General features: G+C 43.5%; 2 non-coding genes across 2 annotated transcripts; one reads left to right on the top strand and one right to left on the bottom strand.

Moving 5' to 3' along the window:
* The first annotated feature begins 818 nt into the window (after positions 1-818).
* trnar-ucg (transfer RNA arginine (anticodon UCG)) lies at positions 819-891 on the top strand. Its single transcript has one exon. It is a non-coding gene; the product is annotated as a tRNA-Arg (tRNA).
* Positions 892-7,213: 6,322 nt separating this feature from the next.
* trnaq-cug (transfer RNA glutamine (anticodon CUG)) lies at positions 7,214-7,285 on the bottom strand. Its single transcript has one exon. It is a non-coding gene; the product is annotated as a tRNA-Gln (tRNA).
* Positions 7,286-7,579: the final 294 nt, after the last annotated feature.

Raw genomic sequence — 7,579 nt, 5'->3', positions numbered from 1 at the left:
GTATGACTACGGATCTTCTCTTTAATTGACAATGTGCATGTCCTGCTAAGCAGTCAAAATGTAACGAGTACTTTTTGGTGTCAGGGAAAATGTATGGAGTAGAAAGTACATTATTTTCAAAACAATGTAGTGAAGAAAAAGTTGTCCAACATATAAATAGTAACGTAAAGATACCCCAAAAAAACACGCACACAGGGGGGGTCAAGTTCCTCCGATTTTCATTCACCCGCCCCGACGATCCCCGGGTCTTCCACCAAGATGCGCTATTGACCAGGTCAACGGCGTCTCCCTTTACGTATAATTATATTATTTCACCCGTGTAGTTATATTTACAGTGTTGAGCTGCACACACTCACTCCAGCACGGTGAGACACTAAGCAGAAAACACATTTTCAATCCGAGTTTTGTAAACGGAAGCCCGACATCGCGAGATGTCCGTGAACGCTTGCCAAGCAGACTCGGTAGAACAGACAGGGTTTGATGTTTAAGAATTCAACGAGAGAAGTGAAAAATGATTCCTTCGTCGTTTAATTTTCTCGAAATCTTATCTAGCTAATGTCTTAGGTAAACGAACTTGTTATTACTCCACCCTCGTGAAAGTGACAAACTGACACGTTTACATTATCGAATTAGTGCCATTGATAACAAGACTAATTGCGATTGCGTGTTTCTGCGCATGAGCACAGCTAGCTAAGGTCGCCATGACATCAACAAAAAGCGTTAAATTATATCTTCATATTACATCAGCTATGATCCAACGTTAAATAGTAGTGGTATAGTAGTAGAATTTAAATCTCTAAAACGTTGTCAACTACATAGACCGCGTGGCCTAATGGATAAGGCGTCTGACTTCGAATCAGAAGATTGAGGGTTCGAGTCCCTTCGTGGTCGTCTTTTGCTAAATCGTACGGTTACTGTGACATTTGTAGCTAGGTACGTTCATTGGATTGCGAAAGTGTCAAGATTTGACAATTGCGTGATTCAGCATAACTTAACAGGCAAACAAGTTAAATGTTCTTATTTCTCATACTGTACACGACCGCATATAATTTCTACATCTTCTTGCACAGTTAGGGTTGCTAAGTACTTCCGAACCGAGTGCACCAGTTCGCTTCGCTTTCCAGTTGTGGGCGTTTTCAGCTACGTATAATATGGTAACTGCGCTACGAAATCTTGTACAGCAGAGTGGCGCAGCGGAAGCGTGCTGGGCCCATAACCCAGAGGTCGATGGATCGAAACCATCCTCTGCTATTTTTTCTTCCCGTTCACGCGGAATCCGATGTTTTTTGCTCATTCATTGAACAACATTTAGTTGTACTTTATAGAAAATAACTGCAACAGCAATCAACTCAAATGAGGTCAACATATCTACAAAAACTCAACATAGATGTTTTATCCTTTCAAACAAAAAATGCTAATGTATTGATTACGTGAGAAAATTGTCACAAAGCAGGCCTCATTCACTACCTAGATGCTCTGAGGGCTATGTCCTTTCATTAGACTCATTGGGCTTCTCAATAGTCTCTGCTATGATGTCAATATCTTCTGAATGTTGGCCCTGAGGTTACTCTGCTGGCTCCTGCTCTGCTCTGACATCACCAGCAAGGCTCACTGCCTTGTTGATATGGTTTTTATTCTGCAGTGGAAGAAAGAGTAAAAACATACTGAATTCAATATCTTACATCAAATATAATCAAATCTAATTTTATTGGTCACGTACACATGGTTAGCAGATGTTAATGCGAGTGTAGTGAAATGCTTCTGCTTCTCGTTCCGACAGCACAGTAATATCTAACAGTAATCTAACAATTACACAACAACTACATAATACTCAGAAATCTAAGTAAAGGGATGGAATAAGTATATATACATATAAATATATGGATGAGCGATGACCGAGCGGCATAGGCAAGATGCAATAGATGATATAAAATACAGTATACATATGAGATGAGTAATGCAAGATATGTAAACATTATTAAAGTGACTAGTGATCCGTTTACTAAAGTGGCCAATGATTTCAAGTCTGTATGTAGGCAGCAGCCTCTCTGTGTTAGTGATGGCTGTTTAACAGTCTGATGGCCTTGAGATAGAAGCTATTTTCCAGTCTCTCGGTCCTAGTTTTGATGCACCTGTACTGACCTCGCCTTCTGGATGATAGCGGGGGGAACGGGCAGTGGCTCCTAGATGATCTTTTTGGCCTTCCTGTGACATCGGGTGCTGTAGGTGTCCTGGAAGGCAGGTAGTTTGCCCACAGTGATGTGTTGTGCAAACTGCACCACCCTCTGGAGAGCCTTGCAGTTGTGGGTGGTGCAGTTGCAGTACCAGGCAGTGATACAGCCCGACAGGATTCTCTCAATTGTGCATCTGTAAAAGTTTGTGAAGGTTTTGGATGAAAAGCCAAATTTCTTCAGCCTCCTTAGGTGGGTGGACCATTTCAGTTTGTCCGTGATGTGTACACCGAGGAACATAAAACTTACTACCCTCTCCACTACTGTCCCGTCGATGTGGATAGGGGGGTAGCTCCCTCTGCTGTTTCCTGAAGTCCATGATCATCTCCTTTGTTTTGTTGACGTTGAGTGAGAGGTTGTTTTCCTGACACCACACTCTGAGTGCCCTCACCTCCTCCCTGTAGGCTGTCTATTCGTAGTTGGTAATCAAGTCCACTACTGTTGAGTCATCTGCAAACTTGATGATTGACTTGGAGGCATGCATGGCCACGCAGTCATGGGTGAACAGGGAGTACAGGAAGGGGCTGAGCACGCACCCTTGTGGGGCCCCAGTGTTGAGGATCAGCGAAGTGGAGGTATTGTTTCCTACCTTCACCACCTGGGGGCGGCCCGTCAGGAAGTCCAGGACCCAATTGCACAGGGCCGGGTTAAGAACCAGGCCTCAAGCTTAATGATGAGCTTGGAGAGTACCATGGTGTTGAATGCTGAGCTGTAGTCAATGAACAGCATTCTTACATAGGTATTCCTCTTGTCCAGATGGGATAGGACAGTGTGCAGTGTGATGGCAAATTGCATCGTCTGAAGACCTATTATGGCGGTATGCAAATTGAAGTGGGTCTGAGGTGGTAGGTAAGGTGGAGATGATATGATCCTTGACTAGTCTCTCAAAGCACTTCAAGATGATATAAGTGAGTTACCTTTGACTTCTTGGGAACAGGAACAATGGTGGCCATCTTGAAGCATGTTGGGACAGCAGACTGGGATAGGGAGAGATTAAATATGTCCGCTGGTCTGCGTATGCTCTGAGGATGCGGCTAGAGATGCCTTCTAGGCCGGCAGCCTTGCGAGGGTTGGCACTTTTAAATGTCTTACTCACATCGGCCACGGAGAAGGAGAGGGAGGGCCCGCAGTCCTTGGTAGCGGGCCACGTCGGTGGCACTGTATTATCCTCAAAGCGGACAAAGAAAGTGTTTAGTTTGTCTGGAAGCAAGACGTCGGTGTCCATGATGTGGCTGGTTTTCTCTTTGTAGTTAGTGATTGCCTGTAGACCATGCCACATACGTCTCATGTCTGAGCCGTTGAATTGCTTCTCCACTTTGTCCCTATACCAACATTTCGCTTGTTTGATTGCCTTGCGGAGGAAATAACTAAACTGTTTGTTTTTGAAAGTATTCCCAGTCATCTTTCCATGGTTAAATGCGGTGGTTCGCGTTTTCAGTTTTGGGCGAATGCCGCCATCCATCCACAGTTTCTGGTTAGGGTAGGTTTGAATGGTCAGAGTTGGTACAACATCTCCGAAGCACTTCCTTATAAACTCACTCACCGAATCATAGTATAAATCGATATTATTCTCTGAGGGTGCTCGGAACATTTCCCAGTCCGCGTGATCAAAACCATTTTGAAGTGTGGATTCGAATTGGTCAGACTAGCGTTGAAAAGTTCTTATCATGGGTACATCCTGTTTCAGTTTCTGCCTGTAGGACAGGTGGAGCTAAATGGAGTTGTGGTCAGATTTGCCGAAGGGGGGGCCTTGTATGCATCGCGGAAGTTAGAGCAGTGATCCAGTGTATTGCCCGAGTGCTACAATCAATTTATGTAGCCTTGTTCTCAAATTTCCTTTGTTAAAATCCCCAGCTACAATAAATGCAGCCTCAGGATATATGGTTTCCAGTTTGCATAGATTTCAGTGAAGTACGTTGAGGGCCATCGTGGTATAGGCTTGAGGGGGGATGTACACGACTATGACAATAACCGACGAGAATTGTCTTGGGAGATAATATGGTCTGCATATGATTGTGAGGAATTCTAGGTCAGGTGAACAAAACTTGAGTTCCTATATGTTGTTACGATTACACCATGAGTCATTAATCATGAAGCGTACACCCCAGCCCTTCTTCTTCCCAGACGGATGTTTATTTCTGTCGGCGCGACGCATAAAGAATCCCGGTGGTTGTACCGACTCGGACAACATATCCTGAGAGAGCCATGTTTCCGTGAAACAGAGTATGTTACAATCCCTGATGTCTCTCTAGAAAGCAACCCTTGCCATAATTTAGTCTACCTTGTTATCTAGAGACTGGACATTGGCGAGTTATTTCCAAGATGGCATAGCAGCCGGATGTGTGTTTGTCTTTGTCTTATCCCATGTAAATAGCAGTTTTTTCATACAGTGCCTTGCAAAAGTATTCGGCCCCCTTGAACCTTGCGACCTTTTGCCACATTTCAGGCTTCAAACATAAAGATATAAAACTGTATTTTTTTGTGAAGAATCAACAACAAGTGGGACACAATCATGAAGTGGAACGACATTTATTGGATATTTCAAACTTTTTTAACAAATCAAAAACTGAAAAATTGGGCGTGCAAAATTATTCAGCCCCTTTACTTTCAGTGCAGCAAACTCTCTCCAGAAGTTCAGTGAGGATCTCTGAATGATCTAATGTTGACCTAAATGACTAATGATGATAAATACAATCCACCTGTGTAATCAAGTCTCCGTATAAATGCACCTGCACTGTGATAGTCTCAGAGGTCCGTTAAAAGCGCAGAGAGCATCATGAAGAACAAGGAACACACCAGGCAGGTCCGAGATACTGTTGTGAAGAAGTTTAAAGCCGGATTTGGATACAAAAATATTTCCCAAGCTTTAAACATCCCAAGGAGCACTGTGCAAGCGATAATATTGAAATGGAAGGAGTATCAGACCACTGCAAATCTACCAAGACCTGGCCGTCCCTCTAAACTTTCAGCTCATACAAGGAGAAGACTGATCAGAGATGCAGCCAAGAGGCCCATGATCACTCTGGATGAACTGCAGAGATCTACAGCTGAGGTGGGAGACTCTGTCCATAGGACAACAATCAGTCGTATATTGCACAAATCTGGCCTTTATGGAAGAGTGGCAAGAAGAAAGCCATTTCTTAAAGATATCCATAAAAAGTGTAGTTTAAAGTTTGCCACAAGCCACCTGGGAGACACACTAAACATGTGGAAGAAGGTGCTCTGGTCAGATGAAACCAAAATTGAACTTTTTGGCAACAATGCAAAACGTTATGTTTGGCGTAAAAGCAACACAGCTCATCACCCTGAACACACACCATCCCCACTGTCAAACATGGTGGTGGCAGCATCATGGTTTGGGCCTGCTTTTCTTCAGCAGGGACAGGGAAGATGGTTAAAATTGATGGGAAGATGGATGGAGCCAAATACAGGACCATTCTGGAAGAAAACCTGATGGAGTCTGCAAAAGACCTGAGACTGGGACGGAGATTTGTCTTCCAACAAGACAATGATCCAAAACATAAAGCAAAATCTACAATGGAATGGTTCAAAAATAAACATATCCAGGTGTTAGAATGGCCAAGTCAAAGTCCAGACCTGAATCCAATCGAGAATCTGTGGAAAGAACTGAAAACTGCTCTTCACAAATGCTCTCCATCCAACCTCACTGAGCTCGAGCTGTTTTGCAAGGAGGAATGGGAAAAAATGTCAGTCTCTCGATGTGCAAAACTGATAAAGACATACCCCAAGCGACTTACAGCTGTAATCGCAGCAAAAGGTGGCGCTACAAAGTATTAACTTAAGGGGGCTGAATAATTTTGCACGCCCAATTTTTCAGTTTTTGATTTGTTAAAAAAGTTTGAAATATCCAATAAATGTTGTTCCACTTCATGATTGTGTCCCACTTGTTGTTGATTCTTCACAAAAAAATACAGTTTTATATCTTTATGTTTGAAGCCTGAAATGTGGCAAAAGGTCGCAAAGTTCGAGGGGGCCGAATACTTTCGCAAGGCACTGTATATATTTGAATCTCACATTCTATCTACGAACTAAATATACTGACTAGAACCACATTTTTTGATCATATTACTCCAGTGCTAGCCTCTCTACACTGACTTCCTGTTAAGGCAAGGGCTGATTTCAAGGTTTTACTGCAAACCTACAAAGCATTACATGGGCTTGCTCCTACCTATCTTTCCGATTTGGTCCTGCCGTACTATGTACGCTTCGGTCACAAGACACAGGCCTCCTAACTGTCCCTAGAATTTCTAAGCAAACAGCTGAAGGCAGGGCTTTCTCCTATAGAGCTCCATTTTTATGGAATGGTCTGCCTACCCATGTGAGAGACGCAGACTCGGTCTCAACCTTTAAGTCTTTATTGAAGACTCATCTCTTCAGTAGGTCCTATGATTGAGTGTAGTCTGGCCCAGGGGTGTGAAGGTGAACGGAAAGGCTCTGGAGCAACGAACCCCCCTTGCTTTCTCTGCCTGGCTGGTTCACCCTCTCTCCACTGGGATTCTCTGCCTCTAACCCTATTACAGGGGCTGAGTCACTGGCTTACTGGTGCTCTTCCATGCAGCCCCTAGGAGGGGTGCGTCACTTGAGTGGGTTGAGTCACTGACATGATCTTCCTGTCTGGGCTCCTATGGTTGTCAGATGCTCGGTTTCCATAACTAAAACTTGGACATTGACTGAGGAGGTTTCAGTTTCTTATATACAAAGGGGGCCATTTTCCTTGTAGAGTAATGGACTGAATCATTCCTGAACAGTGAGAGTTGAAAACAACATTTTGCTATGAATATTTTCTCGGTTGCCAAGGTAAAGACCGTTTAGTTTTGATAGGATAGTCTTGAAAATGCACGGGTTATGAAAATCAAACTTGTTAGCTAGTACCTCGCATGCATTAACACAGCGCAAATTTAGGTCGGACAAATGTTCGGTGGAATACATGTGACAATTCGTCATGATCGTGATAAAACATTAGGTCCTACCGAGATTTGAACTCGGATCGCTGGATTCAGAGTCCAGAGTGCTAACCATTACACCATAGAACCACATTTTGCTTTCCATTCTGCAACACATTTTGAACTATTGGAATTTCGTGCGTCATTATATGTATAGCAAATACATTGTACACAACCAGGAAGCTGACAGCTGGCTGTTTGGGAGGCAGTCGATATTGATTCATGGAACATCATGCCCCACATGTGATTGTTATCATTCCCAATGGGTAGTGCAAGCAAAATTAAAGGGACTCGCACACACAATCACTGGTTTAGGAGGCCAGTGCCTTATCCATTATAGACCACTGGGGTGCATTAAGAAAATATATATATGCCGGAATGACT

This window comes from Oncorhynchus kisutch, linkage group LG20 (genome assembly GCF_002021735.2).
Source record: "Oncorhynchus kisutch isolate 150728-3 linkage group LG20, Okis_V2, whole genome shotgun sequence".
Classification (NCBI taxonomy): Eukaryota; Metazoa; Chordata; class Actinopteri; order Salmoniformes; family Salmonidae; genus Oncorhynchus; species Oncorhynchus kisutch.
Note: the sequence above shows the minus strand (reverse complement) of the source record. Positions and strands in the feature narration are given on the sequence as shown.